The 27847-nt window shown below is 53.2% G+C and overlaps 2 long non-coding RNA genes across 4 annotated transcripts; one reads left to right on the top strand and one right to left on the bottom strand.

The window, feature by feature from the left end:
• The first annotated feature begins 154 nt into the window (after positions 1-154).
• Positions 155-11051, top strand: LOC128311427 (uncharacterized). Its single transcript, XR_008289837.1, has 3 exons — positions 155-4829; positions 8220-10377; positions 10892-11051. It is a non-coding gene; the product is annotated as an uncharacterized LOC128311427 (long non-coding RNA).
• Positions 11052-11298: 247 nt separating this feature from the next.
• Positions 11299-12820, bottom strand: LOC113597603 (uncharacterized). Of its 3 annotated transcripts, none has more exons than XR_008289839.1 (2): positions 12079-12820; positions 11299-11441 (listed from the first exon to the last, which is right to left on the bottom strand). It is a non-coding gene; the product is annotated as an uncharacterized LOC113597603 (long non-coding RNA). The 3 variants fall into 3 exon arrangements; XR_008289838.1 differs by having other exon boundaries at positions 12137-12820; XR_003418390.2 differs by having other exon boundaries at positions 12238-12820.
• Between the last annotated feature and the right edge of the window lie 15027 nt (positions 12821-27847).

Raw genomic sequence — 27847 nt, 5'->3', positions numbered from 1 at the left:
GCGCCTCCTCAGTGTCACCAGCTGGTCCGCTGATTCAACTCAAATGCAATAGCGCCCCCTTCCTCTCTGCAGTGGGCACTCTCTGTGCTTCCGGGACTCCCTTCGGGCCTGAAGGACTCCAGGCCTTTGGCAGACGGCCCTCAGCTCTCAGACCCCTTTGGGGATTGGCTCAGCTGAAGAAAGCCGCTCTGCCCAAGGGCGTGCCCCCTTCCCAGGGCGGCCGCACCCAACGGGACGGCTGATGGGGGGTGTAGAGGCCCAACCCCCCGGTCCCAACTCCTGGCTTCAGAGCTCCTCATGGGGCTGCCCGAGGCCTTTCTCGAACCTGCATTGCAGCCCAACGTCTCCTTCCCCCACGCTGCTCCCCTTCCTTCCCTTCCATGGCTGGTGGTCCCAGGAGCACTCCCTAATAAACATGCTGATCTTTATTTCAGAGCTGGCTTCTCAGCAAACCCGACCTGCCATGCCCTCTTCTCTTGCCCCAACTGCCCCGCATCCTGCCCAAGGCTGAGACCCGCTTCCCGCTTCCCCGGTGTGCTCAGGTCCAATCCACCTTCCCTCCCCTTGAGCCTTGCTCCATCACTCATATCCTCTCTCTTTCCCGAAGCTTCGGCCGCCCCCCACCCATCACTTCCCCTCCGCATGGAAACTGGAACAAATATCTCAACAAACACCTCCTGTGGCACAGAGCCCCCTTCCAGCTTCTGTTCTTTCTTGGCCTCCACAGTCTAAGCTTCTCCGCACAGTACAGTCTGATGGCCGTTCTCTCCCCTCTTCATTTCTAGGACGCTTGGCTCCCTCCACTTTCTTTACATTCCTGGAATGCTGTGATCTCCAGAGCCCTGCCCTTAGCCTTCTTCTTCTTTCTTTAAATTTATCATGATCATTTAAAAAAAGTTGGGGCGCCTGGGTGGCTCAGTAGGTTGAGCATCCGACTTCGGCTCAGGTCACGATCTCACTGTCCGTGAGTTCGAGCCCCGCGTCGGGCTCTGTGCTGACAGCTCAGAGCCCGGAGCCCGTTTCGGATTCTGTGTCTCCCTCTCTCTCTGCCCCTCCCCTGTTCATCTCTGTCTCTCCCTGTCTCAAAAATAAATAAAACGTTAAAAAATAAAATAAAATAAAAAAAGCTTATTTATTTTGAGAGAGAGAGAAAGAGTGTGCAAGTGAGGGAGGGGCAGAGAGAGAGACGGAGAGAGAATTCCAAGCAGGGTCTGCACTGTCAGCACAGAGCCTGACTCGGGGCTCAAACCCATGAACCATGACATCATGACCTGAGCCGAAATCGAGAGTCGGACGCTCAACTGACTGAGCCACCCAGGCGCCCCAGCCCTCTTCTCTTCTTACTCATGACCCCGGCTTCAACTACCCCCATCTGCTGAAGGTGGCCATCGTATCTCCAGCCCAGACCTCTGCTGCTGGGTGATAGCACTTTGATATCCAAGTGGCTATTAGATGTTCCCACATCTTTATACTAAATACAGGAAAAATGTTTCCACTCTTGCCTACAAGATGGGGCTGATGTAGTCTAGCATCCATGCCTCGCTCACACAGTTGTTCAAAGGGTTAAGCGAAATGATAGTTTTCAACTTAGAATTCTGTGTAAATAGATAAGTTATAAAAATTAAAAAAAAAAAAGACATTCCCACCTCGATGGCCCACGAGGACCTCGCAGCCCCCATATCCACAACGGCTCTCATCTCCACCCCAGCCTGTGTCCTCCCTGTGTTCCCACCTCACTGAATGGTACCACCAGTGTCCCCAGTGACTCAAGCCAGAAAACTGGCACTGTTCTTGGCATGACCTCTCTCCCTTGTCACCTGCTTCTCAACAATGATCATGTTCTGTGGATCCCACTTTCTCGAAGGTTCTCGAACCTCTCCTTTGTGCCCTCACTGACCATGGCCTCGTTCAAGCTTTGTTGTTGTTGTTGTTGTTTTAGTTTATTTGTTTATTTGGGGAGAGAGTGAGCACGCACGCGTGAGCACTGTCAGCACAGAGCCCGATGCGGGGCTCGAACTCACGAACCGTGAGATCGTGACCTGAGCCGAAGTCGGGCGCTCAACCGACTGAGCCCCCCAGGCGCCCCCGGTTCCAGCTGTCGGCCCATAAAGCCCAGAAGACTGCAACAGCGTCCTCAGCAGTCTCTCTGCCCTGACACCCACCCCCGCCCCCTCTGCTGCCAGAGCGGTGGTTCTTGGTCATTTGGACCATGGTGCTCCCCTGTTCGAAATGCCTCAGTGGCCCCCTGTTGCCTTCAGAATGAAGTAAAAACTCTCTTAATTGGCACCTCTCGGATCTGGCTGCCGCCTGCCTGACTCCATCACCCCCCCCCACCCCCCCACCCCCACCTAGAGCTCTATATCCTGGCACAGCTGGGCTGCTTAAACTGCTGTGAACATGCCTCATTCTCCCATGTCTCAATGCCTCCTTTGTACATGTCCTCTCTGGAAAGCCGCCTCATTACCGCCCCCCCCCGTTACCCTTCCCTCCCCCGCCCCCCATTTACTTGGCAAGAGTCCTTGCAAACTTTCCCGGCTCTTCGAGGCTATCTCCGGCCCCCGCATCTCCCCTCTTTTTACAGACATCCGTTGGCCATGTGGCACCTTCCTCACTGCCTCTCTTTCCGGGTCTCTCTTCCTACCAGACTGAGTTCCTTGAAGCCAACAGCTCCATCCTGTGGTCCCGGTACCTGGCATGGGGGGGCGGGGGGTTGGCTGGCAGCTAGTTGCCCCTTATTAAGGGCTTTGGGGATGGATGGGTCAATGAGGCGCGAGGGGGCAGCCGGAGGAGAAAAGAGAACAAGAAGCTTGAGAGGAGGCAGAAGGCAGATACCAACCATTCACAGGTTTGCTCCCGCTAGACCCCCTGGCTTTGGCGGCTGACACACCCGGTTATCCCGAAATGCAGTCTGCTTTTGCCCCCCAGAGGCCGGGGGGGGGTGCCTGTGGTCTTCTCGCCTTCCTGTATTACCCAAGAGGCACAAGTGAGCCCAAACCTTCAGAGTGCTGCCTGTGGCCACAGCCGGCTGGAGAAGACCCCTGCCCTCCTCCCCCCCCCCTCGGTGACCATTCCCCCCTCCCCGTGTCTCTGAGAGCCAGGCCCCCCACCCAAGCCCTGTGCTGGTTGACTGTAAGGCAAAGTGGGGAAAGCAAATCCCAACAAGGCTCACCGCTGCTTCCTGCACCACTTGTGCATCCGGCAGCATGAGCCACCCCAGGCGCCGCGAAAAGGATTCCAGGGACGCAGCGTTGTCGGTGCCCTTGGCCTTTGGGGGTAGCTGGGCTGAGCCCGGGGCAGCTCTGGTCACAAGAAGCCTCTTCCTTCTTATCCCCGTGTGCTAGACAAATATTTTCTGTGCGTGCCGTGACGTGAAAAAGGTTGATCAATCCTGTTCAATGCTATCTAGTAGTTCTGGTCAGGTACCGGGGCGCCTGGGTGGCTCAGTTAAGCATCTGACTCTTCGTTTCGGCTCAGGTCACCATCTCACGGTTCCATGAGCTCAAGCCCCGCGTCAGGCTCTGCGCTGACAGCTCAGCTTGGAGCCTGCTTCGCATTCTGTGTCTCCCTCTCTCTCTGCCCCTCCCCTGTGCGCTCTCTCTTGAAAATAAATAAACATTAAATTTTTTTTTTTTTAAAGCTTTTTCTCCTGTCTTAAAATACGGCAGGGGCTTTTTTTTTTTTTTTTTTTTTTAATCCCCACTTTACAGGGGAAGAAACCAAGGCGCAGCAAGGTCAAAAGACCTACCTGCCACAGCGCTGTCACAGACAAATCTGGCAAGGGTAACTGGCTTCCTAAGAACGGGAAATCGAGAAAGCCCAGCCTCTGGGAGGGCAACCGGCTGAGGGACAAGCCCTCTGAGGCTGTCCGGCCACCAGTGCATTTACACTGTGCCCACAAGGGGTCAGTAGGTTCCGTGGGAGCCGAGGCCCACAGAATGGAAGGTGGAGCCATCCCCCCATCGCAGCCCCGCCTCCAGGCTGCACCGCTGCTGCCTCGAAGGAACGTCCTGGAAGTGCCTCCTCCCCGACACGCCTGGGGTTGTGACTGGCCAATGGCGTGCTTACCCCAGGAAGGCTGGGGAAGTTCCCACGGGCCACGCCTTTGCTTCTGGCCAGTCCTCCGGATGCCAGCAGTCCTCTGTGCTGGGCAGTGCCTGTAGCCGAGGCAGCTGGCACATACGCCCCCTGCCCGAAGGGCCGCAGCCGTTTCCACGGGAATAACTGGAACCAAAAATATCACAGGGCTGGGTCTGTCCGGCCAGAACCTTCCCGGGTGGGGGAGGTCGAGAGCGGGAGAGACTTGAAGAACCATATGTAACGTAGCACGTCCAAGATTTGGAGCCAGACCTGGGTTTGGATCCCGACTCTTCCTCTTTCTATCAACCGTGACCTTGGACGGGTTACTTCGCTTCCCTATGGGTCAGTCTCCTAATTGGTAGAACAAGGAAGAAAAACGCCTTTCAGGATGATTCTGAGGACCTCTTCACTCCTTTGACAAATACTGCCAAGCTTCACCTAGGCTAGCCACTAGCTTCAGGGCATGTGACGCCGCTTGGATTCAGTGCCTGGCACATAGCAAGTGTTGAATCACGGATACCTTCTCTTTGAAGGTCAGGCCATGAATCTGGACTCGAAATAGGCAGTTGGAGGCATGCCGAACGGAAGCAGGAGGAAAAACCACTGGGGGAAGGCTCCACTCATATCTGCACAGTGTGGAGGTGGGGTTGAAAAATGCCAGCCTGGGGGCCCCTGGGTGGCTCCGTCGGTTGAGCATCCGACTTCGGCTCTGGTCGTGATCTCACCGTTTGTGAGTTCAAGTCCCACCCTTTGTGAGTTCCCATCCTTTGTCTCCCTCTCTCTCTGCCCCTCCCCTGCTCGTGCTCTCGATCTCTCTCAAAAGTAAACATTAAAAACAAAAATCCTGTAGGGGCACCTGGGTGGCTCAGTCGGTTGAGCGTGTGACTTCGGCTCAGGTCATGATCTCACGGTCCGTGAGTTCGAACCCCGCGTTGGGCTCTGTGCTGACAGCTTGGAGCCTGGAGCCTGCTTCGGATTCTGTGTCTCCCTCTCTCTCTGCCCCTCCCCCGCTCATGCTCTGTCTCAAAAATAAAAACATTAAAAAAAATTTTTTTTTAAATGCCAGCACTGTTTTCCACAGCATCGTAAAATACAGGCAGAGCAAGAGGCTTACACTCATCCCGAGTTGAGCCCACACCGCAGTTGGGGACAGGAAGTGGGGGGGTGCGGCCGGGGAGGCGGAGCCGAGAAGAAGCTTCCCGTCTGCTCTCTGGAAGCCGCTGGGCTTCACGTTTCAGGTCACCTTGCCCACCTTTGGGTGGTGGTTTCAGGATGTGGGGAGAAGGGGAGGGCACGCATGTGCTGCAGCAAGGACTCGAGCCTGGGCATTTGAAGGACGGGAGAACACAAGCGTATGGAAATGCCTCACTGTGGGTGAGGCCCCGGTTCCTCAGACCCAGACAGGGGCATCAAGGGATAAGAAGACCCTCGAGTCCTTTTAGCCAATGAATGTATCCACTTCGTTGAGTTTAGTCATGAATGTAGCCATGAATTTGTCCGATGCTGCTGCGTTTCTGTTTGGTCCGCCCCATCAACTGGAATGTTTTCCACACACTTTTGCTTCCTCCTGTAGAGAAATCCTTTTCTTAAAAACACGCCTCTCCCTAGCGTCACGTGATGCCATCTTCTGGTACATCAGACTCACCCCCTAGATTGCAGGCATCTGTACCACCAGCAGCCCCCAGCCAGCAAAGCTGATGAAGGAGGTCTAGAAGAGCCCCTGGAGATCATTTCCTGCATTAGCCAACTGAGGATCGGAGAGGCAACGTGACTTGTCAAAGGTCTCACAGCCACCAAGTGGTAGGGAGAATTAGAAATTTCCCAGGGCGCCCCGGTGGCTCAGCTGGTTGAGCGTCCCGACATCGGCTCAGGTCACCATCTCACCGTTCGGGGGGGTTGAGCCCCATGTCGGGCTCTGCTCCGGAGCCTGCTTCAGATTCTGTGTCTCCCTCTCTCTCTCTGCCCCTCCCCCACTCACACTCGGTCTCTCAAAAATAAATAAACATTAAAAAAATTGTTTTTTTTTTTTTTTCAATTTTCGTAGGTTTCTAGTCGGGAGACTGGTCTATGTCACCCCCCCCCTCCCCCAAGCCAAATGGCTTCCCATTTGGGATGTCCTTTGCTGGACTTCCCTCATTGCCTCTCCTCTCTGCCCTGGGCCCCAATTTCCTTTCGTTCTGTCCTTATGGGCACAGTTGGCAGCTAGGCCAAAGGGGTTTGTCGGGTGGTGGAGGCACCAAGCTAGCTTAGGCTACCTTCTACAGAGCCAGCGTCCAGGAAGCAAAGCCATGGACCTTCCTGTCAGGTGCCAACATGACGGGCTAGAGCCAGAGTCCTTCCAGGGCCAGACTGAGGGTGAAGCAAGGAACCTGTGGAGAGGGGATGTTCTAGGCTGAGGACCACAGGCCTGGGTTTCCTGTCGGGGCCATCTCTGGGCACTATTGTGAGGAAGTTAGATCGAAGTTATCGAAGAACTATTCGGGGTTGGTTTTGTTTTGTTTTGTTTTTTCTATAAGATTTTATTTTTTTTAAGTAACCTCTGCACCCAACATAGGGCTCGAACTCACAACCCCGAGATCAAGAGTCACATGCTCTACCGACCGAGCCGGCCAGGTGCCCGAGAACCATTCATTTTTTTTTTTTTTTTTTTTTTTTCAAGAAGAGTTGACTAAGCAACTTCTACAAGCCAGGCGCCGACCGGGTGAATGAGAAGGGCAAAGTCTCTACCCACCTTCATGGACCTGATAGCCTAGTGGGATCCCCATCCAGTTGGTTTTTTCAAAAGACACATACATGATTCTTAGTCACGTGTCCGTCCTCTACGGCGTTTTAGTTAGCGTTAGAGTACCTCTCGGACCTTTGAAACTTGGGTTTCTGATGCCAAAGTACTTCTGAGCCTTGGGCTTAACCCGTGGAGCGTTGGTAAATGTTTAACGACCTGCTCTCTGGGGAGAAGTGTATGCATGTATACATGTAGCTAAGTTATTTATAAATTTTACTGGCATAAAGTATGTGGCACACACATTACATATAATAGTGAAAACACACAATATTATTAAGTTATTGATTATTAAGAAATTAATTTTAGGGATGCCTGGGTGGCTCCGTCGGTTGAGTGCCTGACTCTTGATTTTTGACTCAGGTCATGATCCCAGAGTTGGGGGATCGAGCCCCGTGTGGGGTTCCACACTGAGCATGGAGTGTGCTTGAGATTCTCTCCCTCTATCCCTCTGCCCATCTCCCCTGCATGCACGCTTGCTCTCTCTCTTTCTCTAAAATAAAATAAAATACATATAAAATAAAATAAAATAAAACAAAATAAAATAAAATAAAATAGGGATGCCTGGGGGACTCAGTCAGTTAAACGTCCGACTCTTGATTTTGACTCAGGTCATGATCTCATGGTTCGGGAGTTCGAGTTCCACGTCCAGCTCTGTGCTGACTGTGCCTTCTTAGGCAGAGCCTTCTTAGGGATTCTCTCTCTCCCTCTCTCTCAAAAGAAATAAACTTAAAAAAATAAAATAATTTTATACATTTATTGTCAAATTTGATTAATAACATTTATGGATATTAATATACTTTTAATATTGTTAATTAGTAGCTAACTGATTCTCACAGAACGCTTTTGGTGATTTTTGCCAGACTCTTGCCTCTGTAAACTTGTGGTTGCTATTGATGAGCAAGCGTAGTTCTTTTTTTTTTTTTTTTTTTTAAGTAGGCTTCATGCCCAGCACGGAGCCTGGCTTGGAGCCTGACGCTGAGCCCAACGAAGGGCCAAGAAAGGGCCCAACTTGGGCCCAACGTGAGGCTGGTCCTCTCACCGCCCTGAGATCAAGACCTGAGCCGAGATCAAGAGGGGGACGCTTCACTGGCTGAGCCCCCCGGGCGCCCCAGTGGTTCTGACGTGAATATTGGTTGATCTTTTCGTTTCTGTGTGAGACAACAAAGACCTATGTCACAACTTCATTAATTCATCCTCGAGGAGACCGACGTCTTTCACGAGTAGGATACTGGCTTTCAGATACTAGAAGATGATTTCCTCATTATCTGGTATCATTCGCAATGTGACAGTTGCAGGCTTGACTCACTGTTGAGTTTGATCTGCATGATTAACATTTTCCCCCTCACTTTCTCCGGTCTAGAAAATCAACAATAACAACAATGAATCGAAGCCTGATTAAGAGCATTTACCGATCTCTGCATTATGAGTACCCAGCGCATGGCTGATTGCAAGTCCCCAGCCTCACCGTGACATTGGGAAGAGATGTGCAACTGCCCACTGTCATACGGTATTTCAGCCGCCCGGATGTGGGAGATTGTCACCTCACGTGTACGGGTCACAGTAAAATAGAGTAAAAATGGTTAGGGAGTGATGAGTTTGTGGCTATTTATTACCTAGTTTTTAATTTTTTTTTAACGTTTTTATTTATTTTTTGAGACAGAGAGAGACAGAGCATGAGCAGGGGAGGGGCAGAGAGAGAGGGAGACACAGCATCGGAAGCAGGCTCCAGGCTCTGAGCCATCAGCCCAGAGCCCGACGCGGGGCTCGAACTCACAGACCGCGAGATCGTGACCCGAGCTGAAGTCGGACGCTTAACCGACCGAGCCCCCCAGGCGCCCCTATTACCTATATTTCTTTATAACCTTAACAACCAGCTCACATTTGTGACAAGGTGGCATTTGGCTCTCATGGGCCAGGAGGAGCCAGCTCCCTGGGCCTGGCTAGATTTCCAGGTCCTGAATGACCCTCATCCCTTCTCCCACTCCCCTCTGCCATTAATTCGAGGACCTCCCAGCCCACCGCCACTGCTGGGGAGCTCCTGGGTTCCAGAGCTAACCCTAGCGGCCACCTTGAATGAAGGCACTGGAGAGAGTGACAACGGTGGCTTTTCCATGGCTGGGTGGCCTCTCTGCCTGGAAAAAAAAAAAAAAAGCAGAGGTGGAAGACAGCCAGGGACACTCACGGTGACTCCGGAAGGCACATCTGGCAAGCACTCAAGACTAAGAGGAAAAGGAGGGATGAAGCGGTGAGGGCAGGGGAGCTCGGGCTCAGCCCTCTGTCCATTTGGCTCTACTCCTAGGCTGTAATTTATTGCTGAAGACTTTCCAGAAAGGCTGGTGACGCTGGAGACGAGGCGACGCCGGGGGGGGGGGGGGGGGGGGGCAACCCTTCCCTCCTGCCTCCAGGATGTCAGCCAGAGCCTGCGGGTGGTCTCCTGTCTGCTCTTGGAGTCTACATCCGGGACCCATTCGTCTTTCGGCAGGAGACGGTGGCAGTGACTTTGGGGCTGTTGTGGAATATGACTCCCTCTGGGGAAAGCCCGCCCTGCGTTCTGGGCCATCCTCTGCGCGCTGGCCACGGATCAACCCTGTTTCTTTCCAGGTGCCTCTGCTCTCCAGGCCACCGCCCAGGCAACTTATCAGGTCCAACGGCTCTGTACAGTTGGGCCATGCTGGGATGAACCGCGCGAATGGGGACCCTGTGTTTGCACCTAGGCTGGCAGCTGCCCAAGGGCCCGGGCCCCAGCCCCACCCCGCCCCGCGCTCAGTACAAGGACCAGCCCGCGGGGACCGAATGAATCAATGAGTACAAGCCTGGCGGACATTCAAGATTTCTCCCTGGTGAAACAGAAGCACAGTGTGGAGGCCTGTGTGGAAACACTCATTTTCCCAGCGTGTACAAGGAGCGTCCTTGATTGTTGCGGACGCTTGGTGGCAGGGGCGGGGAGGGCAAACCCCGCCCCCGCCCCCACGCACACACAGGTTCTCACCGGCTAGCTGTTCTGTAACCGGGAAGTTCAGATGCCAACTGTTTTCCTTCCAGCCTAACAGGAAAGTCACCTTCACCCCCACCTCCCCGTGTGCGGCTCCCCCCGCCCCCCACCAAGGAAGCTGCTGGCCGAAGTCCTGACTGGGAGCGATTGCTCCTTCTTGGCACCGGCCCGAGAACATCCTGTGCATCGGAGAGGCCGGGTGCCGCCATTCCCTGTCCTACGCGGGATGGGAAGTGACCAGAGGGAGGACGCCGACATCGCCGGCTCAGTACACTCGCAGCGGGGAGGGATCCAACTGGACAGGTTTACAAGCGGTCCGCTCCACGCCCAGCACCCCCTCCCCCGTGCCCTGGCCAGCACGCGCACCGGCATCCACACGCGTCCTCCAGCAAACGCCTTCGGACAACCCCGTTCGCAGGCTGACAAGGGGGCATCGTAAAGTCCCTGCTCAGGGAGGGTCCATGCCTGTCCTCTCCAAGGAGCACATCCACACCTTCTGTTAACGTGCCCTGGGATGCCGGCCCCTGTGTGTGTACCAGCTTGGAAGTTCTGGCGTCCGTGTTGTGTGTGTGCGTGTGTGCGTGTGTGTTAAGCATCTGATTCTTGATCTCTGGGCTCAGGTCATGATCTCCCAGTTGGTGAGTTTGAGCCCCGCCTCGGGCTCCGCGCTGACAGGGTGGAACCTGCTTGGGATTCCCTCTCCCCCCACCTCTCTGCCCCTCCCTTGCGCACTTGTGCGCGCGCGCGCAAACACACACACACACACACACACACACCCTCAAGATAAATCGATAGGGGGCGCCTGAGCGGCTCAGTCGGTTAAGCGTCCGACTTCGGCTCAGGTCATGATCTCACGGTTCCTGAGTTGGAGGCCCACGTGGGGCTCCGGGCTGACAGCTTCGGATTCTGGGTCTCCCTCTGCCCCACCGCCGCTTGCACTCTGTCTCTCGCATTGTCTCAAAAATAAACAAACGTTAAAAAGAAATAAATTCGAAATAAGTAAATAAACATTAAAACAAATATTAAAACTTTGTTTCTAGACCAGACTTCGCTCCTGTGCTCCAGACCCCCCAGTCCACGTGGCACCTGGATGCCCCACAGGCGGTTGACATTTCACGTGGCCTACGCTTATCGTCCTCTCCTTCCCCCTCAAGCCCACAGTCCGTCCTGTCCCACGATCCCTTCCTCAAGAAATAGCACTGCCCCTCACCTACTTGGCCAGTCGGGAAAGCTGGGCCCTCCCTCACCCCACACCTCCACACCGTCCCGGGTCACCGAGTCAGACCTGCTCTATCCTGCACATTTTTGCGTCATCAAGCCAGCTGCGCTCCCTGTCAAGACGTTAGGTCAGGCCACCGTCTCCTCGAGGTGCAGCCCTACTGCACTGTCCTCAGCCCTGTCCTTGAACCGGCCCCGAACGATGTGCCCAGAGCAGCAGGGAGAAGGCCCACCTGCCCAAACGCATCTTTCCCTCCAAGCTGTAGGTGCCCAAAGGTCCCCGTACTTCAGTCAGTTCTCGGGACATGTGCTGGCATATTAGCTAGCTCCCCCTTGAGCTTCTCCGATTTGTCCTCCTGGCATCGAATTTTCCTGGGCAAAAAGGAAGGAATGTGAGGTGAGAAGTCAGTTTTGACGCCAATGAGGAAGTCAGGGCAAGTCCCCGAGTGGGGTAATGTGCCTAGAGGGGATTCCCAGGATTTGAGGAAAGTGGCTTCCAGAAAAGATGGGGGCTGGGTCCTGAAGGGACCGCCCAGAAGAAAGAGTGTCCAGAGGAAGGCATTATTAGCCTGGGGAAGGGAGGGTCTCAAGTGGCCTGCCGGCTGGATGGAAGCTTCCTTCTCAGGGTCTCTCGGGGGTAGAGCCATCGACGACTTCCCAGAGGGAGAGTGCTCACATCTCCCAAGATGTGGTCTGGGCTTCCTTCCAGAAGGGAGGCAGAAACCGGAAACGGGGGAGAGGCCACTAGGAGTGGAGCTGTAGAAGTAGCTTCCGTTCTCTCCTCTGAGACCTCTGACCCGAAGAGACGACAGAGCCCCGCGTTTCTGCTGTGGGCGGGTGGGTTCTGACCCTCCCCGGACCCTGAAGGAGGCGTTTTGGCCTTCCGTGGTAATTCTTCACAAGACACCAGTCTCTCTTCCCCACCCCCGTCCTGGCCCCCCCCGGAGAGTCCCTCCACAGTCCCCCTCCACAGTCCTGCAAGCCCGCGCCCTCCAATGGCCCCATTCACCTTTGTGCCTCCAGTGTGAAGTGTGCCCCCCAAACATAACAGGGGCTCAGAAAGTTACCCCCATGCCGCTCCCTGTTCAGCCCGCAACGGGCCGGTCTTCCCTCCATTGTCGCTCTTCCTCGGAAGCCAATCCCTCTCCCGGGAACTCGGGCATAACACCTTTGACGTCTCTCAGCCCTGCGGCCCTGTGACTCACTGTAGGTGACATTGCTTCCAGACCCGTAAGCTACCCACGCTGCGAATTACGAAACGAACCGTGAGTCAACGTGGTGGCGTGAGGTCTTTTTTTTCCCTACGTATATGGGTTGTGTATTTCTCGTTGTGCTCGGGATGAAAGTAAGTCCAGAGTCCTGTGGTACTTGGCAAGCCTCTTCAAGATCTGGCTGCTGCTAATTGGGGAGACGCTGGTCAAAGGGTAGAAATTTGCGCGTGTAAGTTCTAGACATCTGAGGTACAGCGCGGTGATTACAGTTAATCAGACCGTATTATGTACTGGAAAGTTGCTAGGAGACTGGTCTTAAATGTTCGCAGCACAAAAAAGAAATGGCGAGCCCGCCCGAGGACGGAAATACCAGCTAACACTATGGCGGGAATCGTTTTGCAACAGACAAGTGTATCAAACCATCTCGTCCCACAGGCTTCAAAGGATACAATGTTGCCTGTGAATGACAGCTCAGGAAAGCTGAGAAAACAAAGATCTGGCTGCTCTTTTCACCTCTCACTGCTCCTCTCAACCCCCATTCCTGTGTACCTGACACCTGGTCATCATTTTGTAACTTTTTCTTTGGAAAGAACTTCCAATTTAGAAAACCTTGGACAAAGGAAAAAGAGGGCCAAAAGCACGTGTATACCCTTTACCCAGATTCCCCTCTTGGTAACCTTTTATCCTATTTATCATTTGGGTTCTCTCTCCACACGCAGGTACGTGCGCACACAGGCACACGTTATGTACATACGTTACACACACACACACGCACACACATACACGTCTTATATGAACACATTCTGTATATCCATTTTGTACACTCTTTTCTGAGCCATGGGAGGGTAAGTTGTATACACCATGATCCTTTAACCCTACACTTCAGTGAATTAATTTCCTCAGCGTAGAGATGTCCTCTCCAAGGCCATGGCACTGCTATCAGTTTCTCACATCGGACAGTGTTCCAATATTTTAGTCTGAGGTCCATATGACAGTTTTATCAAGTGACACATTGATGTCCCTTAGAACATGTCTTCCCTTCTGTACTACTCTAGAGTCATGTATTGCGCTGAGTTGTTCTTTCTATTTAGCTCTCATTAATCCGGAACATTCCACAGCGTCGTCGAGTCTTTTATGACCTTGCTATTTTTGGAGAAATCACTTCCCCATCTTGCCAATTTGCTTTTTGCTTTCCTGCCAACGTTTCATTTCATTTTATTTTATTTTACTTTATTTTTTTTCTGCCAAAAATTTTGAAAGCTTTTTAAAAAAATTTTTTAAGTTTATTTATTTATTTTTGAGAGAGAGCACACATGAGAGCAGGGGAGGGGCAGAGAGAGAGAGAGGGAGAGAGAGAATCCTAAGCAGGCTCCACCCTGTCAGCATGGAGCCCGATGTGGGGCTTGAACTCACACACCGTGAGATCATGACCTGAGCCGAAACCAAGAGTCGGACACTTAACCGACTGAGCCACCCGGGCGCCCTTCCTGCCAACATTTTTAAGCAGAATGCTCTTCGCGCTGTGTTTGCCTGGTGTTTCCTCATGATTGGAGTGGGGGTTCATGTCTCTGTTGGCACACCGCGTAGGTGATCTGGTGCCCGATCTGGGGACACTCAGTGTATATCTGTCTCTCATTAGTGATGCTAATTTTGATTACTAGTTCAAGGGGGTGCGCAAGTTCTAACGGCTACTTTTTTTCTTCTCCCTTGCATATAATAAACAGTCTGTGGGGAGACACTTTAACGCCGTCAAATATCCTGCTTCTCATTGAGATCCCCACTGCATTTATAGTGGCAAAATGACAAGATTCGGACTTCACTGATTGGCCCTTGCACTGTAGCTATGTTTAAAAAAATTTTTTTTTAATGTTTATTTATTTTTGAGACAGAGGGAGACAGAGCACGAGTGGGGGCAGGGCAGAGAGAGAGGGAGACCCAGAATCCGAAGCAGGCTCCAGGCTCTGCACTGTCAGCCCAGAGCCCGATGTGGGGCTCGAACCCACAAACCGCGAGATCTTGACCTCAGCCAAAGTCAGACGCTTAACGAACTGAGCCACCCAGGCACCCCTGTAGCTATGTTTTTATACCTAATGTATTATATTTATTGTATATTATATTAATTTAATTATTTATGTTGCACTGTCGCTAATTTGAGCCTCTCTCGCTTTGCCGCGCCGCGTCTGCTGAGTGCTCTTGGCTGACTCCCTCAGCCTGGGCTGCCACAAACGCTGCCCAACTCCAGGGGGCGCCGTTCACAGTGCAACCGAGCCAAGTGGCAGCTGTGGGTCTTGGTTTAGAGGAAGCTTCCTCCTGGAAGCTTTCCCAGATTCCCCAAGTGCCGACTAGGCATTCATGCCCTTTGCTCCCCACGCTCTGTCTGCGGACCCCTATCAACGCCCTGGTCACACTATGTTGTGATGGTCTTACTTCCCTACCTCCCTCGTTGGGATATAAGCTCCTTAAGGGCCAGCCTTTTCCTCTTCCTGTTCTCTGCTGTGCCCCGCCCCGATTGTGCATTCAGCAGATGTCAAATCAGTAAATGAGTTTGGTCTCATGTTAAGAGTTAGAGAGTTAGATAGATAGAGATACAGATATGGATAGATAGTTATAGCTAGCTAGCTGGCTTCTCCGGGAGAAGACAAAGCCCTTAAGGACAAGAGCCACACTTATCTCTGTATCCTCTCCCCCTACCCTCAATACTTGGCACAGGGCCGTGTTCATAACAGGCACTCAGCAAAGTTTGGCTGAATGAGTCCGTGGGTGTATATCGGTTGATAAGGATACGCTTCCTCCCGCCTTCCAGAGAACTGCACTAAACTCTGGGTGACCCTTGGGGAGCAGGTGGTGCGCCCTTTGAACCCCTGCTGTTCTGGCACAGTTGGGCCCCGCCCTGCCTGAGCACAAAGACACAGGAAATGTAGGTGTACGTGGTCAGGGTCATTAGACTTCCCCTTACTGAGGGATGCCAGCATCTGAGTCTCCGAGGGTGACCGAGGGCTGTCCGGGACCCAGCCTTGAGGTCCTGAAGCCTTCCTAGATGACGGTCCCTGGCACTTCCCACGGAACTCTCCAGGAGCCCCCGGCCGAGCTGACTCCGGAAGCCTTTCTGGCGCCAGGTCACTTGGAAGGCACACCGCTTGTGTCGGGATAAGACAGAAACGAGAGGCTTGGAGAGAAGTCCTAGGAGGAGCCCGGGGCCGATAAGCCAGCCCCTTGAAGAGCACAGGGCACCTCTGTTGTCTGGAGCCTGGCCTGCCAACCTGGCAGAATGAACTCTGACACCCACTGGACCCGGTCCTGGATTCCAGGCTGTGTCTTGCTCTGCAGCCCCTCGGGGCAGAGGCCTGTTGCCATGGCAACACGCACCTCTTCGGGGAGGCTGAGAGCTCAGCCCAGCTCAGCAACCAGAGCTACCCCTCCCAGAAGGCGCTGGCTGGGGACACTCCTGGGAGGGCTCTTCTAAGCCCTCTAGAGATGGAGGGGGGGCCCCCGGGGCAGCCCCAGGCAAAAGTCGGTGTCATGGGACCTTAGCTAGCACAATCTTGCCCTTTTTTTTTTTAAGTTTGTTTATTTCCAGACAAGAGAGAGCACGCGTGGGGGAGGGGCAGAGAGAGGGAAATTGAGAGAGAGAGAATCTCAAGCAGGCTCCGCACTGGCCACGCAGAGCCCGACGCGGGGCTTGAACTCACGAACTATGAGATCATGACCTGAGCTGAAGTCGGACGCTTCACTGACTGAGCCACCCAGGTGCCCCATCATAATCCTGCCTTTATTATTTTTTTAAATCTTTTTAATGTTTATTTGTTTTTGAGAGAGAGGGAGAGAGAAACAGAGCATGAGTGGGGGAGGGGCAGAGAGAGGGAGAGGGAGACACAGAATCCGAAGCAGGCTCCAGGCTCCGAGCTGTCAGCACAGAGCCCGACGCCGGGCGCAAACTCACAGACTGCGAGATCATGACCTGAGCCGAAGTCGGACGCTTAACCGACGGAGCCACCCAGGCGCCCCCACAATCCTGCCTTTACACAGGACTTTGCGTCTACATAGAGGCTATTCTTCGGGCTTCCCTCTCTGTCAGAGATAGACCATACACCATGGCATTCAGCTTTTCCCTGTAGGAAAAAAATGCACCAAGGGACCCCAGATCCGTATGTGGAAGCCTTGAAACTTACAGCCAGGGAGGGGGAAATGGATCGAACACAGGGACCACGAACATGAAAATTTTAATTTGTATTTCAAAAGCACTTCGATAGCATTTACCATACGCCAGGCCCTATTTTAAATGCCTTGCAATCTGTTTACTCCTTAAATTCTCATAACAACCCTTTAAAGGAAGGCCAGTTATCAGCCCCATTTTATAGTTGAAGAAACTGAGGCACAGAGAGGTTAAATGACTTGCTTAAGGTCACACAGCTAATAAACGGCAGAGTCACTCCCGCTCAGGTAGCGTGAACCCCAGACTCTGTTCTCTTGGCTATTCAGTCCTGCTGCCCTCCTTGGGCATACGATCCCCGTGAGAATAACAGGACAAGGAGTGACCTGTCCACTCCCCCTTTTCCTTTCTTCCTTAGGCCCTTTTATATGGACCAGGTGCAAGGGTCCAGCCTGTCCCCTAGTCACACCAGAGACACAGAGAGGGAGAAGGAGAATGAGGACATTGGATGCGTGGATGCTTCTGGCAAAGTCAGCTCTGGCAGGGGCTGAGCCATACCTCAAGGAGTCAGAAACTCTTGCATTTTCGGGGTGCCTGGGGGGCTCAGTCCGTTAAGCGTCCGACTTTGGTTCAGGTCATGATCTCACGGTTCCTGGGTTCGAGCCCCGCATCGGGTGAGCTCGAGCCACTCCGCGCTCCGCACTCTCTCCCCCTCTCTGCACCTTGTGGGATTCTCTCTCTCGGTCACTTGCGCTCGCTCTCATAAATAAATAAATAAATAAACACGTAAGTAAATAAATAAATAAAAAGAAACCTCTGTGTTTTATTTCCTGAACCAAAATTCTGAGCTGAGTGTGCCTGGAGACAACCCAAAGATGAACATGGAATCAAAATGCTTTGAACCCTGGTCTCAGGCAAGAACCACCACCAAAGAGCCGTCAGAACGAAGCTTTTTGGCTTGACGCCGAGCGGAGCCCGGAAGAGAAAGCACGTCAGGGTAGATAACAAGCTGTTTACAGTGAGCAAGGCCCTGGTGGCCTCTTTATAAATCTTTGTCCCGGGAGAGTACGGCCAGAGCGGCAAGCCCCAACAGGTAATGCGCCGACACGCCTGCGGAAATATCGACTAGACGGTGTGGACGCCCAGGGCTGGGCTGAGGGCAGGAAACCTTGGGGCGGACATTCAATCACCAGACTTTCTTTCAAGGGAGATGCATTTAAAAAAAAAAAAAAAAAAAAAAAAAAGAAGGGGGAGGGGATGCGTTTGGCACTCTGCTGAGCCCAGGGAATACAAATAGGAGTAAAAACGCCACTACACAGAGAATAAAAGAGGGGCACCCGGCTAGCTCGGCCGGAAGAGCACGTGACTCTCGATCTCAGGGTTGTGAGTTCGAGCCCCAGGCTGGGCATGGAGCCCACTTTAAAAAAAAAAAAAAGCATTGGGGTTGTTGACAATAAAAGAACCAGCACGTATCGGCAGAATTTACCAATTTGTCTTCCCGTGTCCTAGCTAGAGGAAAAGCTGTGTGCTTTCTAGTCGTTTTTCCAAGCACATCACATGAGGAAACTGATAAGCCGGCAAGAATGCGGAGGCAGAAACGAGTTTGTCCTACCACAGGCTCTTCACCTTGCAAACATGCCCCCGTCACCCGCCGGGCCTGCCCCCCTGGCACAGAGAAATGTCCAGCTGGGCGTGGGCCAACGTGAGCCCATGGCAGGACCATGTTTCCTGCTCGATCCGGCCACAACCTGCGAAGGAGCTGGCACGAGCCGAGAACGAGGGCCGGGAAGGTAGCTTCTGGTGGTTTTTGCCATGACAAGGGGACAAGTCAGTTTGTCAGTTTTCCAGGGTGGAGTGGTTTTTTTTTTTTTTTTTTTTCTGGATTGCATGTTGACGGTTTTTAATCCTGGTCTGGTTTTCCCCTGGCACACCTGTCCCCCCAGGCTACCTCCAGGCTTCCTCTCTGCGGGGCCCATCGGATCTGCTGGGGGAAGTAATAACCATGTGATAATAATTATGATCACTACCGTTTGTGGAATGCTTCTGTGAGTCAGGCATCAAGCTAAGTGCTTTATGCGCATGGTAGGTCAAGCTGGCCTCACAACCAGGCAGCGAGGGGGAGTATTCTGGCTGTTTTATAGACGAAGGAACCCAGCCTCAGAGAAACAAAACGGCTAGTAAGTGCTGGTGGCCGAATGGAAACCGGAACACGTGGTTACGAGCCCATAACCGCTGTGTTTATAGCTTCTAACCACCCTGCTGTACTGCCTCTCATAAAGTTAATTCGAATTTCAGCCTAACCCAACCCTATTTAGGAAGGGAAATGTCCTGCCCAAACATCACTCATGATATCCTAAAGCTAAATATAAGAGGCTCTTCAATGATCTCTTGTTTGGGGCTATTTAGGCTGAGGCTTCCCCCAAGGGCCTGTGTAACCAGGGGTTCTGTGGGTGCATACCATGTGCGCAGACAGGAAATTGGCCCAGCTTTGCTGGCCCTGAGTCCAGGCCCCCAAAAAGATCCGCTAACAGGGAAGGTTAAGCTTAGAAAGTCAGTATGGAAATGAGAGCCTTAGACCAGGCCCTGGGACTAAAAATGTCAGGAACCTCCTTCCAACTTACTGCCCTGGGCTGCGGAGGGGAGAGGGGAGCACTGCCTGGGGATGAGCATTTTGCAGCTGACAGCTGTGGGTTTTGTGGATAGAAGCTGACTTCTAGGTCCCACTGGGTCACCGTGTTGAAATTCTGGATACGTGTTTGGGGTCCAGAACAAAGAAACTTCCTGACTCCTTTATTCTGTATTCTCAGTTTATTCCCCCTGGGTCTGCACATGCTGTGGGAACACGGGGACTCTTCCTTGGCTTGCTGTGATGGTCAGTTTCATGTGTCACCTTGGGTAAGGGGTGCAAAGACAGCTGGTAAAAGACCTTCTGGTGTAGCTGCAAGGGTATCTCTGGGAGAGATTCGTGTGTGAATTGGTGGGGGCGCCTGGGTGGCTCAGTCGGTTAAGCATCTGACTTAGGCTCAGGGCAAGATCTCACGGTTCGTGAGTTTGAGACCCTCGCTGGGCTCCGTGCTGACGGCTCAGAGCCTGCTTCTGATCCTCTGTCTCCCTCTCTCTCTTCCTCCTCCACTCGTGCTCCCTCCCCCACCCTCTAAAAAAAAAAAAAAATTACCCTTACCAATGCAGGTGGGCATTCACCAAAAAGGAAGAAGGCACATTTGCTTTTTTTTTTTTTTTTGCTTGAGCTGAGACATCTGCTGCTGCCTCAGACATTGATGCCTCTGGTTCTTGGGCTTTTGGACTTGGACCAGGACTTATGGCATCAGCCACATGGTTCTCAGGACTTCGGACTCGGACTGAGTTGACATCACCAGTTTTCCTTGCAGATGGCAGTACTTGGGACTTCTTGGCTTTCATAATCACAGGAGCCAATTCCTATAATATCTATCTATCAATCATCTATCTATGTATCATCTATCATCTATCTATCTATTTATCTATCGCTCCTATGGGTGCTGTTTCTCTAGAGAACTCTAATGCACTTGCTCTCACGGATTTGTCTTCCTCTTCTAAAAGGCTGAGGCTAGACACCGAGAGGCTTCTCTAACAGTCACCTGAGACACTCTCTTCCTTGGGTCATTTCCCCAGCTCCCTAATGCTAAGATGAGCTTCGGCCCCCCCTGAATCAGCTCCGTCCTTGTCAATGCAGACCCAGCGGGCCACCCAAGTGAAGCCACTGGCCAACCCAAAGACATTCCCCTCCTTTCCCTCCACCTGGATGCCCTCCTCATTCCACGCTCACAACTCCCGCTTCTTCACCTTCCGCAACTCAGGGTAAAACCCACCTCCTGCCCACCTGCCACTGTGTCTTCCAAAGTCTTTTCTATATTCAACATGCGCCATATTGCTTTACTGTTACTACCAACAGGAACAAGGATTCCAGCTACCATTTACTGAGCACTGCTTGCCCAGGCACTAGCTCATGTATACATTATCCCGTTGAAACCCCACAACCACCCTGGGAGGTACGTGCTGTTATTACTCTCCCCATTGTCCAGACGAGGAGACTGAGGTTTGGAGAGGTTATGTCGCTTGTCCTAGGACACGTAGCTAAGAAATGGTGGAGCCGGGATCTGAACCCCGGACTCTCTGATCCCAGAGCTGCTCTCCAGTTCAGTGTGGGTTTGCCTCTTCTCTTCCGTTACATTCAGTTTCTCAAAAGAATCTTTGTTGGGGCGCCTGGCTGGCTCAGTCAGTAGAGCATGCGACTCTTGATGTCAGGGTGGTGAGTTCGAGCCCCGTGTTGGGTGTAGAGATCACGGAAAAATAAAATCGTAAAACAAAGAATCTTCGTTCTCTTCCGGATTTCCTCCTCGTGACACCCAGTCCCGGGTCCTGCGTGGAGCGGGCGCGCGGGTGCCAGATTGATCTGTTTGCAGGAGTTCTGCCCACACCATCAGGCCTGCTGGCCACCAGACTCTGGTCCTCCCTGGCCCTGCGAGGGAGGTGCAAACAGCAAGGCGGCCAGGAGCTAGCAGAGAAGCAGGAAGCAGCGGCGAGTTTGAGCAATAACCCGTGTGCCCTGGAGTCAGGCAAGGGCTCCGCGCCTTCCCAGAGCTCACCTCGCGGCCACGGCCCACACGCGCACACCCGTGCCGACGAGGCAGGGGAAGGGACTGCCACCGACGTCCGGCTCGTGCTTGTTCCCAAGCTGCAGCATCTCTGAGTGAAGACGGCCTTTTACTAGCACCGCATTTCTAAGGTCGTTGGCCTCGGCCAGATAGCATCTGCCCCCTTGTGGACTGTCCTTTTCTGACATTTGGGGAGAAGAGGAGAAGAAAATACACGCAGTCTCTAAAATTCCTGGAAAAATACCGTGGCCTGAAAATCTTGCAGGGTCCGGGAATGGGCCACTGTGACTTTCACTGACTGGGGACGCCAGAAGCCCTGGTGAGTCTTCTGGATTCTTCTGCGTGTTGACTCGGGGCTCCGGACAGCGCTCAGCTCCCCGCTCTTCGGCAGCAAAGCCCGCTTGGCAGGTCGCTGCATCTTTTTGAGCTCACGCCTACCTCCCCTTTCCGTTTACAGGCGTGTCCCTGCCGTCTCCTTTCAACAAGTCCCCTTGATTCTCCTTTTTCCCCTCGTCCCTTTTCGTCCTTCTTCCCTGCTGCCCGCGCCTTACACGGAAATCCACTCCAGCTGAAGGGCTGTGATCACTGGTGTACGAAATGTCCTTGTGGGTTGAGGCAGGCACTTTATACACATGAGGTCACTGAACCTTCAGGACAACCCTGTGAGGTGGGTATTATCATCAGAAGGGATGGGGCGCCTGGGTGGCTCACTCGGTTAAGCATCCGACTTGGGCTCAGGTCATGATCTCGCGGTTCGTGAGTTCGAGCCCCGTGTCGGGCTGTCTGCTGTCAGCACGGAGCCCGCTTCGGATCTTCGGTCCCTCTCCCTCTCCGCCCCTCCCCTGCTCGTTCTCTCTCTCTCAAAATAAATAAGTAAATTTAAAAGATAAATAAATACGGGAAAATGAGTCACAGAGACGTTAGGCAACTTGTCAGAGGTCACCCAAGCCATACGAGCAGAGCCAGGACTCAAACTCAGGGCTGACTCCACAGCCTATGCCTTTTTGCCAACTGCCACATTCCTCCACCCCCTCACTTCTTCATCAAATATTTATAGAGCTTCTTCTACGTGCCGTCCCCCCTTCTGGGAGCTTCCAGTCCGATGGAGGAGAAAATGTTCGTGCTTCAGCCCACTGCGTCGTTCTGATCTCTGTTCGTCTGCTTGTCCTGACTCTCTCAATTTCTGGGAAGCTCCGGCTTCAACTTGGCCCAATTCATTCGTTCATTCGTTTGTTCCTTCCACAAACGCTTTCTGAGAGCCTACTATGTGCTAGTCCCTGGGATACGAGCATGAGCCAAAGCCGAGGTCCCTGTCCTCTGGTACCTGCAGCTCCCAGCTATTCATACCTTCTGGTCTCTGCACTTTTAGGCATGCCATTCCCTCTGTCTAGATGCCCTTCCCTGTGCCCCTTTGCCGAAATCCAGTCCAATCCTCGAGGCTCGTCTGGAGTCTTGCCTCCATGAGGGAGGCTCCAACCCGCCCGCACACAGTGATTGCCCCTGGCTCTGACGTCATCCAGCATTCGCCATCTGGACAAGTCAAGTGTCTGGACATGTCAGGTGACACATGTCAGACGTTCTTGCACCCTTCACTTCCACGTTTGTGTACGGGTCCTGTCACTTGACTACGGTTCACATCACCACCCAGTAAACGTTTCCTTTCTCCTCAAGAAGCAGTTCACCAAGTGCCTGCTATGTATTTTAGCAACGGAAAAACTGACGGACCTTTGTGGACCCTCTTCGGATCAACCAAGAGCTTTCATAAATACTTCACCGTCTGACCGTCACAAAATGCTACCGCTGCCGTTTAGCTCTTCAACTATAAAATGTAATTTAGGGGTGCCTGGCTGGCTCGGTTGGTAGAGCACGTGACCCTTGATCTCGGGGTTGTAGGTTTGAGCCCCATATTGGGTACAGAGAGGACTTTCAAAAAGAATAAGATCTCAAATAATAATGCTATGTAATTTAAATTACTTAGGTAAATATATCCTTCTCGTGAAAATGAAGGCATAGATCTGGCTACTGTATTCTCTGACCACCCCATCCCACTCCAGAACCCCCTCCGAGATGTGTGCGAGGAAACGGAAGCTAAGAGAAGTCACACGGTGTGGCCAGGGTCACGTGGGGGGGGGGATTTTCCGATTCTAAATCTCTCCTTTCTATTTTTTTCACGCTGCCCCCCACAAGGCCAAGGAGTTTGTTTATACCTGCGCTCTGGGTGCCCAGCACAGGGCTCTGCACCCAAGCGGGGGCTCAGCAGATGTTTCCACCTCTGTGCGCTCTTCTGCAGACGGGGTTCCTCTACACCAAGGCATCGCCTCCCAGTCCTACCCGATTGGTAAAGGCTCAAAGTGACAACCGAGGCCATACATGCATCTTGCTAGGCGCCACTTCTGCTACCCCTGGGCTGTGTGACACCAGGGACCCCGGGGGTCTCCTTTGGGAGTCTCTACAAGAAGACCTCACAAAGGCAAGTCAAGTATTTGCTGGGCACTCGCTGCCAGTGTGCCAGGGGCTGTGTGTGACGGGGGGGGGGGGGGGGGGGGGGGAGGGACACCAGCTCTGCTATTGCTCTGCGGCCCAGACTTGCCCGGTCCATCCACACACTCGGCGAACCAGCCAGCACGTAACCAAGTTCTAAATTATGCAAGCGCGGACACTTTGGGGGTTCACGGTTGGAAGCGCGCGGCTGCAGCGGTCAGAGGGGGCTTCCTGGAGGAGGCGGGCTGGCCGGAGATCGGCGGGGAGCAGCCCGCGTGGAGGGCACCGCACCCGGAGCCGGCCGGCGGCAGCGCGGAGCGCAGGGGCGCGGGGGCGCGGGGCGCAGGGGCGCGGGGGCGCGCCCTCTGCCGCCAGCCGCGAGGAGGCGCTCGGAGCCCTCCGTGGGCGGCGGCGGCGGCTGGGGCTTTCTCAGCCTGCGTGTCTCACCCAGCCTGGCGCTTCCAGAGGCTTTCAGTCGCCACGAGGCCCACGACAACCCCGTTGTCCCCACCCCCCCCCCCCCACCCCAGGGCGCGCCCAGCCCTCCTCTCTGCTAGGTACCTGCCCTCAGCTGCACCCGTGGCGGGAGGGGACATTTCCCTCCGCCACTTCCGGGTTGGCCGCAAAGGCTATCGCAGCCGACACGCTGAGAGCGCCCCCTGCAAAGTTTCCCTTGAGAAAGCCGGCCTCTAGACGGACACCGGGCTGGCCTGCCTCTGCGCGACCCCGGCGGTCCTTCCCCACTTAGGCACACACGCCGTGCCCAGCTCTACACCGGAATACGCTCACTCCTCACCGCGGTGCTGTTCTTGACCCCATTTCACAGCTGAGCAAGCTGAGGCACCGAGCGCTCACCACCTTGCCCGCCGTCTCGCAGCCGGAAAGAGGCAGAGTCATGCTCTTGATGAAGCACTCCCTCAAGTGCCTCTCCTCACGCCGCTGCTGCTGGAGGTGAGCAGTCCCCAGACAGGCCGATGGTGCCCAGACTGAACCACTCCTCTTCCTCGGCTCTCCCTGGTCATTTTACAGCCCCCCCGCACTGACCTGCGCTGCCTCCCGGCCCTCTCTAAGCCGGGGCCTCCGCTTTCAGGGCTCTCAGCTGCAGGTGCTTTATGTGGCTTGCCAGGTGCCTCAGTTTTTCTCACCTGAGAAATGGTCCTCCTAGCGCCCGCCTCATAAAGCTGCTAAAAGGATTAAATGAGAGAATCCGCACACAATTAGAAGAGCGCCTGGCCCGTAGCCAAGAGCTCAAGAAACGACTAGACCAAGACCCTGGCACCCCTAGGGGCTTCCCATCCACGAGAGAGAGAGAGACAGAAAGAGAGAGAGGGAGAGGAGACAGAGAGACAGATGGAGGAAGAGAGCAAGGGGGAGAGGGGGAGGAAGGGAAAGAACAAACTCACTTACTTCCAGAGCAGGTCAAAGAGGGGCACATCGACTCTCCCGCTTTCAATGACCACGCTGTCTTGGGAGCTGGGAACATCGGGCCTGGGCACAGATGTATGTCTGGTCTAATCAGCCCTAATATGTCACGTGGGTGTGCAGCCGGTACAGCTCTGATGGCAGCGTCCTCAGGTGCCCCAATAACATGCCTGTTCCTCTCCCCTGGAGTGGCCTGAGTCATCTTGTGTAACAATCAGTGTTCGGCATTGTCCCCATCACAGTCAGATCAGCCATCAAGTCTTTAGCATATGAAGGGCTCTGTGTTAGGGACTTAGGATCAAACGGGCAGCACATAGTCACAGGATGGTAAGAGCGCCCTTGATGCGGACTCGGACCTGTTTTCACCCAGATTTGGGGAGGGAGGTGTCCCCAGCCCCTGGCCCTCTAGTTGTCTAGCACGGGCAATAGGACAGTAGAGCAGGATTTCCAAACCCCGCCGCATCCAAATCCTCCCCGTCAGCCCAGGAGCTGGGCAAACATCAGATGCGAGTCAGGAAGGCCCCCGTGCAATTTATTACTGCAGAATTGTTCCCAGGGAGCAAGAGGCTGCATCTAGCCAAAATTCATTCATGCCGATTGATAACCAAAGGACCGAACTCCACATATCATTCATTCATTCTCTCATTCATTTCTCTCTCCAATGCCCATTTCCTACACGTTCACTATGTGTTAGATTCTGTGCTCAGTGTTAGGAATGTAAAGAGGGACATGACACAGCCCCTAACGGAAACGGACGAGTAAACACGTAGCTGCCATCCTACGAAATAAACATTATAAGCCAATCACTTAACAATGATTTCTTGACTACCTACTGTGTGCCACACACTGTTCTAGACACAGGGGATACAAGCATGGATTAAACAGACAAGATCACTGCACTCATCGAGCTGGAGTAAAGAGATTACTTTTGCAGTTCAGAGAAGAGGGCAGAGAGTCTGGGAGGTGTGATCTCGGCTGGGTCTTAAGGGACTGTGTCCCGGACCAAGAGGGAGGCTGGGGCCCGGGCCGGGTGGGGGGTGGGGGGGGGGTGGAGGAAGTAATAATACAATGAAGATGCCCGGCAACCTGAAAGTGGACGGGCCACGTGACTAGGGAAGGGCAAGTGGCTTGGTTGGGGACCAGCACAGCCTGCATGGAAAGAGTAGCAGAACAAGACATGCACGTTACTGGCTCTCCAGGTCAGGTGCAATCAAATACAACAGACCAAGGCCCGGCTGAGTCTCGGCATTTTGCTGAGACCCAACCCCAGGGACAGGCGAGGGGGCGCCCAGCACCATCTGGCCAGGTGGTTGTGTTAGTCGCTTGGGCTAAACTTACCCAAGGGCCCAATGATCCCAGCCCCGAGGCATGCCGATTTATGGGGCTCAGCGTTCTTTACTAAGAGCCATCATTTTAGATGGAAGGTCTGGGGTGCCTGGGGGGCTCAGTCAGTTGAGCAGCCGTGGGACTCTTGTTTTCAGCCTGGTTCACGGATCCAGCCCCACGTAGGGGGCGCTGAGCCTCCTTGGGAATTTTTCACTCCATCTCTCTGCCCCTCCCCCACGCATGCGCGTGTGCACACACTCTCTCAAAATAAAAAAACTTAAAAAAAAAACTGTTTAGAAGGAAGGTCTGTCCTGGAAAGTTAACGAAACTTGAATCAAGTCAAATTTCACTCTAGAGCTTTAGGTTCCAGTGATTTAAAAAAATTTTTTGAGAAAGAGAGCAGGGGAGAGGGGCAGAGGGAGAGAGAATCCCAAGCAGGCTCCACGCTCAGCAAGGAGCCCGATGCGGGGCTGGATCCCACGGGACTCGATCCCACGACCCTGGGATCATGACCTGAGCCAAAACCAAGAGTCCGACGCTCAACCGACTGAGCCCCCCCAGGCGCCCCGGTTCTAGTGATTGTTTTTTACAACAATAATTCTTAAATCGGCTGAAAAGAAAATAACTCCCCCTCTAAAAATGGATTCTGTAAACGGTGCTTTAGTTATTACAATTTCTCTTTAATATTTGTCAAGTGGATTTTGTCTTTTGGTATTGAAACTAGCCAGCTTTCCTATTTTAACACATTTCGCGACCCACAATAAAGAAATTGGACAGGATCATCTTAAAGTTCTCTTTGAAACTCCTATCGGGTCAGACACCTGATCTCTCCAAGCCTCAGTTTCATCAGCTGTGAAATGGAATTAATTATAATTCCTCTCTCTCAGGGCTGTTGACAGGATCAGGAGAGTGTTCATCTATGTCCTGTGAAGTGCTTAGCACAACGTCTGGCATAGCAGAGGTCAAAATCGCTATGCTATTGATTCTGTACTTTTTGAAACATCGCTGCTATTTGGTGGTAGCAGTCGTTTTCTCCAAAGAAGCAGGCTTCACTTAATCCGATCTGCCTCGCTCTAGAATTTCTGCCAAGGGCCACAGCCCCTAGTAGAAGAATGAAGAGGGGCGCCTGGGTGGCTCAGTCGGTTAAGCGTCCGACTTCAGCCCGGGTCACGATCTCGCGGTCTGTGAGTTTGAGCCCCGCGTCGGGCTCTGGGCTGATGGCTCGGAGCCTGGAGCCTGCTTCCGATTCTGCGTCTCCCTCTCTCTCTGACCCTCCCCCGTTCATGCTCTGTCTCTCTCTGTCTCAAAAGTAAATAAACTTAAAAAAAAAAATTAAAAAAAAAAAGAAGAATGAAGACATGATATTGTAACTTAAACAAGAAAAGTTGATTTCCAGCTTTCCTGGTGGACAGACCAAGGCACTAACCCATGATGAGGTGTCATGTGACCCAAGACACCCGGAGAAGCATGGAGCTGACGGAGAATGACGATGTCAGTTGGCCAGATGTCCCGCTTCCTATCCTAACTGGCAAATGGCATGCTTTCACCCAGGGT

The sequence above is a fragment of the Acinonyx jubatus genome, chromosome X (assembly GCF_027475565.1).
Source record: "Acinonyx jubatus isolate Ajub_Pintada_27869175 chromosome X, VMU_Ajub_asm_v1.0, whole genome shotgun sequence".
In the NCBI taxonomy this organism is placed as follows: domain Eukaryota; kingdom Metazoa; phylum Chordata; class Mammalia; order Carnivora; family Felidae; genus Acinonyx; species Acinonyx jubatus.
The sequence above is the reverse complement of the archived record's forward strand: the minus strand, read 5'-3'. Positions and strand labels throughout refer to the sequence as shown.